Source organism: Mirounga angustirostris, unplaced genomic scaffold (assembly GCF_029215605.1).
Source record: "Mirounga angustirostris isolate CCGP_5_RB_7025 unplaced genomic scaffold, mMirAng1.0.hap1 SCAF_12, whole genome shotgun sequence".
NCBI lineage: Eukaryota > Metazoa > Chordata > Mammalia > Carnivora > Phocidae > Mirounga > Mirounga angustirostris.
In genome coordinates, this window is record NW_026991720.1 from 25,451,079 (window position 1) to 25,464,589 (window position 13,511).

General features: G+C 38.1%; 1 pseudogene; it reads right to left on the bottom strand.

The window, feature by feature from the left end:
• Window positions 1-12,273: 12,273 nt before the first annotated feature.
• LOC123836226 (U4 spliceosomal RNA) lies at window positions 12,274-12,434 on the bottom strand (annotated as a pseudogene).
• Between the last annotated feature and the right edge of the window lie 1,077 nt (window positions 12,435-13,511).

Consider the following 13,511-nt stretch of genomic DNA (forward strand, 5'->3'; position numbering starts at 1 on the left):
AATAATATGTCAGCAAAATTAAAGATGTTTCCATATCTTAGTTTGTTAAGGTAGCTACCTAAAATATCTTCATAGTGCAATGTATTACATAATGTAATATATATACATTTTATATACAGTGCACAGTAGTCTAGTATACTATGTTCTTTTATTTGTACATACCATACCATATATATTCTCACTGCTCAGTTTTCAACTGAGTAAAATATCACAAGGGTTTGCTTGAACATCTTTTTCTTGTTTTTATTTTTATTTGCATTTATTGTATGCAGAATTTACTCTCTGGCCGTAAGTTTTTGTTTCTTCAGTTTCTTCTGGGATATTTTTCTTCTGTGCAACTTCCTCTTCTGGTTTAGGAACAATCTTCTCTTTTTCAGTATGGATCATCTCAATGTAGCAAGGAGAGTTCATGTATGGGTTAATCTGACTATGAGCCCTTTAAGTTCTACACTGTATGTTGGGGAGCTCTGTTCACCTAGATGTGCTCAATGACCAGAGAATTTACATCTAAACTCTTAAGTTCAGCATTACTCTCTGCATTTTTAAGCATGTGCAGTAAAAATTCGGCACTCTTTTTGGGCCACCAAGCCTGTGTGCAGCCCCACTCTCTGGCCTGGGCACACCTACCAACTCCACCATTGTAGGGATGGAATGGGACACACTGCTTCTGCAAAGTGAAATCCTTCAGATACTTAGTAGCTTTTCAGATAGGAACATACACTTGATGGCCTGGGAAGTTTCAGGTGTGTTCTTAAAGTGAACACAAAGATTTGAACCTCTTGATTTGCAAGGTTTTGTAGGGTTTTCTGGATCAAGTAGATAGCAAACCATTTTCAGAGATCACCTCAGGCCACTTATGGAAGAGCTGCTTGAACATTTGATTACTGAGAATATATACATAGAGAACCTGTTGAGCTGAAGTCATATTTTCCAGTCTGAATAAAGAAGGATCTATTTGTTTCATCTGTTTAGAAAGTATTGGAAATTATTTTGGATATTTATCTAAATGTTATGCAAAGTGGATCTTTTTGTGGTCACCACCTGTCATGAATTAGGCAAATTCACAACACACAGTAGGAACTAAAGAATAGATTTTACCAGGGGAAATGTAAAAGGCAGGTATTCAATAAGAAGATAAGGTACATTGCCCCCAGTACTCTCATTAATCCCATGTAGAAGCATAGAAGATCAAGGAACTTTTTGGATATGCAGTGGTATATTTCGACCTTTACCTTCTTAGAAGATAACTTTTCCAGCACGGGAATGATGAGATTACTGGGGCTCAATGGTAATTCCAGCTGCTTAGAGTTGTGGCCTGGGAAAGACACCTACCCATTATCTGGAGTACCACGGGACTCATGGAAAGTTGGGTTCAGGAACAGCACCTCCTGACAGGAGAAGGAAGGCACTAGACCTTAGAGCAGCAGAGTTTGGGTGCATCTGCTTCTATTGAGAAGTGGGTCCCAGGTTGCGGGTGACTCATTGTTCAGGTAACAGAGTACTCTCGTGGGGTCATTCCCAGGCAGTCCTGCTTGTCGAACTACTTAAAAATGTGAAGCGTTTGTGGTATTTTGATAAAGTTTGGAAGTAAAACTCACACAATGGCTTCTAATTGAATAGCATGATCTTTTCAGAGCTCAGTGAAATTTGATATAAAATTCGTATTAAAATATTCAGGAAAGAGAGAAGTTGTGGTGTCATCGTCTTTAATTTTCCCAAATGTTCTATAAGATCTGACAGGATAGAAGGACCAAGTCTTCTAAGCCTGAAGCAAGGATATTGTTGGGGGAGCTGTAGATTCCTAAGGCATGGAGTCTTGTGGAAAGATGTGAATGAGAGATGAGATGGAAAACTGAAGTTTTACCTTTCCCTGACACTTATCTGCTGATGGAAGCAACCCCTTCTCTTATCTACTTTAAAAAAAAAAAATATATATATATATATACACCCACACACACATATATATATATATTTTTTTTTTTTTTTTGAGAGAGAGAGAGAGAGAACATGTGCACATGTGAATGGTGGGGGGGCCGGTGCACAGAGAGGCAGAGGGAGAGGAGAGAGAATCTGAAGCAGGTGCCATGCCCAGCATTGAACTTGACCTGGGGCTTGATCCCATGATCCTGAGATCATGACCTGAGCCAAAACCAAGAGTCGGACACTTAACCGACTGAACCACCCAGGTGCCCCTACCTAAAAAATATTTTCAATAATTGCACTTTTGATGATTTTGTACAACCTCACATGAGCATCTTGATTCTGTTGTGAACCAATTCCTACCACTTCTTGTTGCCTCTACACCAGTGTTTCTGAACCTGTGTGATTTTTGTCCCCTGGTGGACATCTGGCAATGTCCAGAGACATTTTTCATTGTCACAACTGGGAAGGTACGTGCTACTGGCATCTAATGAATAGAGGCCTGAGATGCTTCTAAACATCTTAGGATGCACAGGACAATCCCTGACAAGATTAAATTATCTGGCTAAAAATCTCAGATAGCTGAAGTTGAAAAATCCTGCTCAACCATAGTAAGAGTTCCTATATTAGTTTTCTATACTGGGAAACAAATTACGACTAACAGAAGCTTAAAACAATAAAACAGTATCTGTTTATTATCTCACAGTTTCTAAAGTCTAAAAGTCTGGATGTGGATTAGCTGGGTTCGTGGTTTTCTGCTCAAGGTTTCACAAGACTGTAATCATGGTGCTGGCTCAACCATATTCTCATATGGATGCTCAACTGGGTAAGGATCTGCTTCCAAGCTCCCTCAGGTTGCTGGCAAAATTCATTTCATAATGGCTGTGGAATCCATGGCAAAAAATGGAGGTAGGGAGGGAGAGAGAGAGAGAGAGAGAACAAACACCACTTCTTCTTTGAGTCCTAGCTTTAAGGAAGCCCTATGCCCTCTTATAAAGGGTTCACTCAATTAAGACATGGTAACTTGAAGTCAATCAATGATTAGGGACCTTAACTGCACCTGTAAAATCCCTTTTCCTTTGCCATAGAGCATAACAGTGATATCTTATCACCTTTGCCATATTCAATTGCTTAGAGGCAAGTTACAGATTCCACCACCATTCAAGGCGAGGAAATTATACTTGGGCACTGGAGGTCACCTATGGTTGTGGTCAACATAGTTCCTGCCATAACCAGGAATGAAAAAGAGTCCAGCTTCAAGAGGAGATAGTCATTTGAACCCATCCTGTGGTTATTTCAGAATGAATAGGGGAAGTAGATTTTAACTGACAGATTCCTTGTATTGTTTCCCTGGCTTGTGAAGTGAGTCATTATGGCAGGCAGGGACAAGTAAAAGCCCTTGGAAGTAGCACCAACCCCTATCAAAATAATAAATCAAAACAATATAGCTTCATTAGGGCAAATGTAGAGTAGATAACTGCCATCAGATATCTGAAGGATGCAGGGATGGTGAATCCTGTCACATCCCCATTTATATCACCTACTTGGCCTGTGCAAAGTCCAATGTGCTTGGGAAGTTGAGAGTAGATTTTCATAAACTGAATGAGATGATAATGCCAATTGCAGCTGCCATACTGGATACAATATTTTATTGGGGAAAACCTGGCACCTGGTATGTAGTGACAGACTTGCCAAATGCTGTTGGTTATATTCCCATAAGTAAGGAAAATCAGAAGCAGTTTCCACTTATGTAGCAATGACAACAGTACACCTTTATTGTCTTGTTCTTTCTGTTATATTATGTAGAGGACTTTTGGTCCTCTTGATATCCCTCATAACATCTTGTTGATCCATTCCATTGTTTTATGTTAGTTGGATCCAGCAATGAGTAAGTAGCAAGAATTCTACATGCCTTACTGTTAGATATGTTTCCAAGAGTGTAAACTCCCCCAAACTTAAGACTTATCCTATTGGTGAAGTTTCTAGGGATCCATGGTATAGAGCATTTAGAGATGTTGCTTATTAAAGTAAGGAAAACCTTACTTCACTTTACACTACCCATCAAAAGAAGGAGGCACAGTGCTCCATGAGACCTCTTGAGTTTCAGAAGCAGAAAATTCTACATTTGATTATTCTGCTCTGCCTATTTTTTAGATAACCCCTATGGAGGACAATTATGGTTGAGACCTGGAGCACAAATTTCTGCAGCAGGTCCAGATTAGAGTCAAGATACCCTACCACTTGGATCCAAAAATACTGGAGGATCTAAGGCAAAGAATTATACTGTAGGAGCATCTAGAAAACCTCAAAGAAGAATTAGAACACAGATTCCTAGAGTTACTACTTAACCGGCCTTAAGGCCAGTTAACATAGAAGAAAAAAGCAGTGGCACTGTATATGGGCAAATCTTCCTGATATTCTGTCCCAGGCTGAGGCCAATGGCTTTCGTACTACCACCCCACTTAGCAGGGAGCTTCTACTTAAACACTAAAGGGAAAATTTCCCAGTTGGCACAATTTTGGTGGTAAATATGGTTGGTTCTGTAATGTGAAAGAAGAGTTTGCCTGAGTATTCAACCTGTCAGTAGCAGAGGCAAATGCCGACCCCTGATATATCACCATTCTCTGGGGGAAAAAAAACTGGCTTGGCAGTGGTAGGTTTGTTAGGTTTGACCCCTCCTCTTGCAGAGACACGGCACTTTACTGTTACCAGAAAACATACACATTCTGGGTATGGATTTGCCTGCTGTAGTAGTTCTGTCAGTACTACTTTTTTTTTTTTTTCACTTATGAATGCTTTATATACAGCCATGGCATTTCTTATAATAGTGCCTTCGACCAGAGGACATGCTTTTTATAAAAGAAAGTGAGAATACCTGCTGTGACCGATGCTCCATATTTCAGTTTTTTTTTAGTATAATACATTTGCTTATCAACCTGAGATGGTGTCATATCCTGATGGTAATTTGTGAATCGTCTGTGATTGTGACACAAATGTTTCCCTACACAGAGGAGAGAGTGGCTACTGAAGGGTAACGCGCATAGATGGTTGCAATTATCTTCCCTCAGAACTACTTTCCACCTTTTTCCCTTTTGCTCTCTGTCTTGGGAAACTAACATGTATGGGCTATATGAAAGGGCTCCCATGTCATCTGGCTTCAGGTCTGATTCAGTCAACAGTGAGCCCTGCAGAGAGAGCAGAGGGAAGGAGAATGATGAGTGAGCAATACTGGGATGTATCCCATCCTGATTTCTTCTCTTTTGCTCTCGTTAGTTTGGCTCTATCCTTTCACTGAAGGTCACAGTTTGGCTCTCTTTAAAGTTGGTCCTTTCTATATGATTCTGTTGGGTTTAGGTAACTGCTCCCTGCCTTTATCCATCTGGGCTTGGGGTATTAGCAGCACCAGTCTATTTTTTCTAATTTCTATTAATTACTCTGTCTCCTCATCCACTTAGGTTTAAATGTGGTTAACTGTCCACCATTACTAGTCCTGGGGTACTGCACTGTCCCTTGTGGTATAACTTTGTGCCCCAAGTGTTGTAGATAGTGCCTTGTTAATTATTATTGCATTATCCTAATTTGAGCCTGATACCTATTTTCTGTGGTGGTCCTGACTTTTACAATAGCAGAGGCCAGATTACAACTGAAAGAAGGAAAGAGACAGTATCTTAGAGCTCATTATGATATTGCTCTTCAAGAAGGAGCTGGAATCTAGGAAGCTACTGAGATACACCTCTCAATTTTGGAGAAAGAATCAATAACACACAATCAATTAATATTTCTTGCGGATATGGATAGACAAACCAAAGAAATTTAGCAGTTTTGAGAGAAAAATACAGAGAAAATCAAATGATATATTCAAAGCACTACTGAGAGAACTTCAAGGTGATATAATACTAAGTAGGAGGAAAAACAGGTTACCAGAATAGGAAAGACAGATATTAACTGAACTTTAAAGGATTATAAACAAGGAGAGGACAGGAGAAAAAGAGAAAGAAGAAGTGGGGCAGAAAGCAAAAGAAAAACAAAACTAAAAATCTATCAGAAAGATCTACTACTTAATATCCTGTCATATTCAAGCTTTCAGACAAAGATATTCTCTTGAAAGGTTTATGCCATAATGATGTCCCTCCTTGGACTCCAGGGATACAGGCTTAAGGCACATTTTAAAAAGTTTAATTTCACTAATCTATTGATGGAGATACTTCCTTTGGAATAAATTTAGGGACAAAAAGAATCCTTATCACAGACAGACACTTTAATGGTCTAAGTAATTCCTCCTCTGAAAGAGGCAGGGACTATAGCTACCATGAGTTAGAATTTAAGATGTTTGCTCACAAAAAATACTGGCAGCTCAAAGAAGAAATGGAAATCAGAAGAATTTGAAAAGTATTGTTTTCAAGTAAGATGTTGTAGTTTGAACTGCCACAAGAATGAATAAATAAGCTCCACAAGATACTAAAAATCTTAAAGGACACTGAAAATATGGACCATAGATACAGGTAGATTTCTACCCAATCCCCAAACCACCTCTAGATGTGGTAAAACAGTTAGAAAATTAAATTTTTTAAGACTTTCCCCAATTAAGTTTATGTGCACAGATCACAGACTACAGATCAGTAACTATATATTCTGCTTTACCTAGGACACTCTGGTTTATCTTTGTCTTTCCAGAATCCTGCCTATTTTAGGATGTGTTCCCTCCACCTCATTCTTTCTCAAAAGTGGCTCAATTTGGGAGATAAGTTACACGGGCATTCTTTTTTTTTTTTTTTTAAGATTTTATTTATTTATTTGACAGAGAGAGACACAGCGAGAGATGGAACACAAGCAGGGGGAGTGGGAGAGGGAGAAGCAGGCTCCCCGCTGAGCAGGGAGCCCGATGTGGGGCTCGAATCCAGGACCCCGGGATCATGACCTGAGCCGAAGGCAGACGCTCAACGACTGAGCCACCCAGGCGCCCCATTATATGGGCATTCTAACTATAAAAAAACTAGCACAGAATGACTGACATTCAGGCCAAAACGTTTTCTCTTTTGTACTTAGGCTTCTTTCTGTGAACATCACTGAGCTACTCTTAGGATCTTTGGCAATGCTAAAGATTAGGTCCAGAACTATAAACTTGTTTGGGATGATGGCACTAGGAACTAGAGATTCTATTGTTTCTTCGAAATGTCCCAAGTATAGGGACCATGCTTAAGTTCTGATAGGGATATGACTCCTTGTTTTTAGGGTTAGATTTTGCCTCAAACCAAAAAACCCTCATAGTTTCCGCTCCTATGAGGGCTTCAAATAGCATTAATTCCCTCTCCTTCCTGTCTGTCCATCTATATGTGTATTTATGTATGCATGTATCGCTCTATCATCTATTTTCTTGGTATCCTCATCAACACCCTTTATTTGGGGGATCATATATGAAGAGCTTTTTCTTTGTCCAGGTGTGGCTCTACTTACGGAAAGCCCATGTGAAGTCACCTTGACTTTCTGGTCACAGCACACTAGAGCAATGCAATTGGTAGCACTAGCTCAGCTCCTGGGAGAGCTGCAGGATAGCAAGGATGGCAAATTTAAAACAGAAAAATGCCATTTTTGAAATGAGGACACATTCTAGTTGAACATAACTATAACTTCAGAAAGACATTCTGTTGTTGTTTTAAATTCATGGTAATTGAACTTCTTGTATGTTGACTTTCCTCTCCACGGGTTAAGCCAGCATGGCCATTTTGAAAGATTTGCTCCTCTGTGACCTGAAGAGCAACAGACATTTCAAACAGTGGGCTCAGAAGCAAAGCATACTGTGTATGGAAAAATGACTAAAACGTCCTGAAAGGATTTCCAGTGTAGGGCCTTTGGAGAATTGTTCTAGCCCTGTACATGCTTCCCTGCAAAAGACTCAGATTTGAACACAGAGAAACAAAGAAAAACAGAAACAAATCCTGTCATTAAGAGATTAATTTAAACTATCATCTGAGGGTTTCTTGTGCTTCTTTTCATTTTTGTTTTGCTGGTTTTGTTTTATTTTACTTTACTTCTCCCTCTTATACTTGTATTAACATTGAAGAATTCAATTAAACCAGTTCATCAAATGTATTAACCTTGGAGAGAGCCTTGAGCAAATGGGGAAGGAACTCTTGCCTTTGAGGAACACCCTGAGCTCCTTATTTGATTTATAGCTTTCCCCTCCCCATTTGCTCACCCCCCAATTCCTTTCTATTTTTTAGCTAATTATTTCCTAATTGCCAAATCTAATGGATCATCCTAGTGTTTATTGTTTTCCCTCCCTCTGGCACTGAATGGGAAGTAACCTTCCTCCCTTGATTTCCACCACAGAAGGTAGGTCAATGTCTGACTTTTTGTTGGTCTCCTTTTCTCCATGATGGGATTATCTTTCCCTCCCTGCCCATTAAGCAATATTCCTCCATGCTATCATTCTTTCTCTTCCCAGCTATACTGCACTGGGACAATGGCATCTAGAAACTTGAATCTTTACTGAATTAAGTTTATATTAATTAAACAACTGGAAAAAGCCAACTAAGTTTAAAACATCCTACATTTTAGAAAGCACTCAAGGGCTATGGAAGGAATGAGGAATAGAATAAATGAAATTTCAAAAACAGAAAAGACTTTCTGAAGTAAAATGATAATGCTGACTACCACCATCCATCTTTTTCCTTCCTGAGGATATGTGTCAATCCTTGGTATAGACTGATAGTCTGACTTGGACTTGAGAGCCTATTCTGGGGTAGGGAAAATCCAAAAACTTTTTGTGAAAGAGAGAAAGTGAAGTGAAGAGCATTGGAAATTGAGAATCCTCAAATATGTCTGGTTTGCCCAAAGAATATTTATTTGCTAGGCTCTGAGATTATGTAGAAGGTCACTGATTTATTCCAAAATCTTGTAAAGGTAAAGTGAAATCTTCTAGAGTTTCATGGTGTTTAAAAAACAAAGATCTATTGGGAGGAGGGATTGGAGTTGGAGAACATGGCCAGTTATCCAGTTAAGGCATAAGCCATATTGTGAAGATACCACAGTGTAGGAAGCTAGATAGGTAGACTGGAAAACTGCAGGGAAAAGCTGCTCACCCAAAGGACTGCAGATTCCAATGTCTTTAACGCTGAAAAATCAGATATTTAACCAGACACACAATCAAAATCATAGGAAGACTATTTTCAGAGAAAAGGGGTGAAATCACATATAAACTGTGACTTACTAAATTACAACCTACATCTGACCCAGCTTAATTTGTATAAAGAAATCACCTACTCTGAAAGAAGATAATATCTTACAGATTCTTATGGTTATTTATAAATGTCTAGCATCCAAAAACAACTACAACAACAAAAAATAAAAACTAAATTTGCAAAGAGGCAAGAAAATATGACTAATAATCAAGATTAAAAATAAAAGGAGACACACAAATAATCCAGACTTAGGAGTTTGCATACAAATATTTTAAAATAAGTATAGGGGCACCTGGGTGACTCAGTTGGCGTCTGCCTTTGGCTCAGGTCATGATTCCAGGGTCCTGGGATCGAGTCCCTAATCAGGCTCTCTGCTCAGCAGGGCATCTGTTTCTCCCTTTCCCTCTGCCCCTCCCCACCATTGTGCTCTCTCTCTCACTCTCTGTCTCTAAATAAATAAATAAATCTTAAAAAAAAAGATTTAAAAATAAGTATAATGAATATGGTAAGTAAAATATATGGAAAGATGGCTCAAATAAATGAAAAGATGAAGATACTTGATAGAGAAGGGAATCTGCAAAAAAAGAACTGTATATATATTCTAAAGCTATTTTATATTAAATTGGGAATACAATGAATATATTTAACAGAAAACTAGACGTAGATGAGATGAGATGAATAATGAATCATATAATAAACAGCAACTTAACCAGATTCACCCTTCTTCAAATAATTTTCCCCCATTTAATCAGAAAGACCATTCTAAAATGCAGATTTTATCACTTCCCTCAAAAAAAAGTTCATAGATTCTAAGTGCACTTAGGATATACAGTTAGTGTACGTAGTCTTTAATATGGTTAATACAATCCTACAAGACCACCCCTTTGTATCTTTCTGGAACACACTATTCACTCAGAATATATTACTTAAATAAAATATAAGTTTGTTAGTGGGACAGTGAGGAATCTCACCTACTAAAAATAGAAGATGTAAATATCAGTTTTATCTTGCTAAAATGATTATTTGGGAGATATTACAGGTTCTTTTCCAAAGGCTTGGCCAACCGAGAGTGATGTATTAGAAAATTGAGTCTAGCAGTACATTACAGAGTGGATTTTAGTTGAGATCATTTAATTTTAAAGATAAACTAAGTTATTACTTTAAAAAAAAAAGAAGTATAGACTGGGGGCGCCTAGGTGGCTCAGTTGGTTAAGTATCACTTTTTTTTTTAAGATTTTATTTATTTATTTGATAGAGAGAGAGGCAGCGAGAGAAGGAACACAAGCAGGGGGAGTGGGAGAGGGAGAAGCAGGCTTCCCGCCTAGCAGAGAGCCCAGTGTGGGGCTGGATCCCAGGGCCCTGGGATCATGACCTGAGCTGAAGGCAGGTGCCTAATGACTGAGCCACCCAGGTGCCCCATCTGACTCTTGATTTTGGCTCAGGTCACAATCTCAAGATTGTGAGTTGGAGTCCCATGTCCAGCTCTGCACTGAGCCTGGAGCTTGCTTAAGATTCTCTCTCCCTCTCTCTCTGCCCCTCCCCTAGCTCTCGCACTCTCTCTCTCTCAAAAGAAAAGTATAGACTGTTGGAATAGTACTAATTTCAATGAACTCAAGTTGAGAAATAATCTTCTTTCTTCCTGCAGCTTTCTGTGCCCAATTTTTTTTCAATGCTATATTCACAAACCCTCTGTGACCATTCCAGACTTTGGCAACAGAATGTTGATAATCCTTCACACAATTACAGTTGATATTTATCTTTCTTGGGAACAAAAGTTAAGTGTCAAAACCTCATTGAAGTAATTAAAAATTTTCTAAGCTTTAAACAGATTTCTGTATCAATTTTTGTTTGGAGTCAGAATTACTGATTTTACTAGTTGAGTTCCTCAAGACTAAAACCAGATTAAACATGTTAATTATGGAAGAGATAAATATAAAACATTTACAAATTCAGTTTATTAAAATGTAAAAGAAAAATTTCCGAAGGATGTATTCTTCTGATATAAAGCTGAGCCCTATTTTTCTTTCAAATTGAAAATTTTAATGACTTTTACTTCCCTAATAAATTGCATTATATAAAAATATAAGAATTCTTCAACTGTATTGAAGATGATTCTCAAGAACTGTTATGAAAAAAACTCACATTTAAAAAAAATTTTCTTAAAGATTTTACTTATTTTTTTTTAACAGAGAGAGACACAGTGAGAGAGGGAACACAAGCAGGGGGAGAGGGAGAACAGGCTTCCTGCAGAGCAGGGAGCCAGATGTAGGGCTCTATCCCAGGACCCTGGGATCATGACCTGAACTAAAGGCAGATGCTTAACGACTGAGCCACCCAGGCTTCCCAAAAAACTCACATTTGAAATAACGCTAGAAATGACATAGCACTTATAATAATATAAGTAATGTAAGATAAATAGAAATATAGTAAAAACTTCCTTTAGCAGAAAAATGGCTTTGAATTTCTTTTGAAATATTTTTAAAATATATTTTTATCATTAATTTTACAACAAATAGACACAATGACTATTAAACTTTGATTATTAAAAGTATTAAGGAGGGGCACCTGGGTGGCTCAGTTGGTTAAGCATCAGACTCTTGATTTCGGCTCAGGTCATGGTCTCAGGGTCATGAGATGGAGCCCAGAGTCAGGTTCCATGCTCAGTGGGGAGTCTGCTGGAGATTCTCTCTCTCTCTCTCTTTTCCTGCCCCTACCCACCCCCTCCCCCCATGCACATACTTTCTCTCTCTCTCAAAATAAATAAATCTTAAAAAAAAAGAGTATTAAGGAATACAGATTCTTACAATGCAAATAATGGGAAATCACACACTTTCTCCAAAATGAAATACAGAGAAACAGTAGTATTTTCTTCTGGCAGAGTTTTACTGAGGTTATATTTTGTCCTTCTGCCTGATTATATAAGTTGATTAGATCATAGTGCTAATCAAACTAAGGTAGTAGTATATATAATCTTAATTGAAGCCATGTTGTTTCCTATTTCATTGGTCACACGAAATCAAACTTAAGGAGCTTGCCTGTACACTCTGTTAGCCGTGAGAAAGAAGTGGTTATATCAAAGCAAAACAGACTTTATAAAAATATCTCAGAATTCACGGATGCTGGGTAACTGGTGATATCACTACAATTGAAAGCTCTTATATGCATGCGCCTCTTCAATACAAAACAATATTCTTTCACACCAATTCATTTCCTATGCTAAGTGTAAAGATAGCTTTAAGTTGGAGTAAAAATTTTATATACTTAAATTTTAATTAGCAATAATCGCGCCTCGGATAAACCTCATTGGCTACGATACTGCCACTGCGCAAAGCTTATACTTAAATTTTAAATACATGCAAAATATACATTTATATGACTGTCTACTCAGGCAAGGCAGCGGTAAGACATATTTGCTTTTAAAAATGGTTTTATATGATATGTGACTTCTATGGCTGTTGGAGTCTGGTAGTTTTATTATGTCTTACAATGCCTTGGTTAAAAGGCATTAAAGCCCAAGATGCAATTTTAAAACCATAATAAATGTGCACTGTAATACAGAAGCTGAGTAATTAAACAAAATTCTAGCAACCTTACAATAATTTGTCAATATTATTGCTTTACATGGGTACATGAACTGCAGAGAATGTTTACAGAAAGTACATATGCAGTGCCTCTCAAGCACTCATTATACTTATTTTTATAATATCCTGCAGGTTAAGTGCTATCAGTTCCATTATTCATTTAGAAAAACTTAAGTGCCTTGTTCAGTTCAAATCATGGTTAAACCATACTATAAAACATCTTGCTCTACTGTATATGGAGTAATAATACATTGGATATGTCCCCACTGTGCAAGACAATGCACATATAAACTCACTAAAGCATAATCTACAAGATTTTTTTTTTTTACTTTTTGATAGAGAGACAGCGAGAGAGGGAACACAAGCAAGGGGAGTGGGAGAGGGAGAAGCAGGCTTCCCGTGGAGCAGGGAGCCTGATGTGGGGCTTGAACCCAGGACCCCGGGATCATGACCCTAGACCAAGGCAGACATTTAACGACTGAGCCACCCAGGTGCCCCTAAAGCGTAGTCTTTAAAGAGAATGTTATACTTATTCCTAACACTGGACTTAAGAATTTTTTATTTATCTATTTATTTAGATGTTTATGTTATCCATCTTTAATTATATGTAGATAGAGCAGCCTGTCATTCAGGCATGAGTCTTCATTTGACTCCCAGCTTTCACAATAGAGAATTAACCCTGACCACTTTACCTTACTGTTAAACCATATGGGATTCTCTGAATTAGTGGCATAAAATCTCTGCTCTGTGGGTACTTGCCAGAGAAGAGAAATTGGAGCTATTTATTGCAGGGACATTGTTGATGATAGTGTTCTATACATCGCAAGGT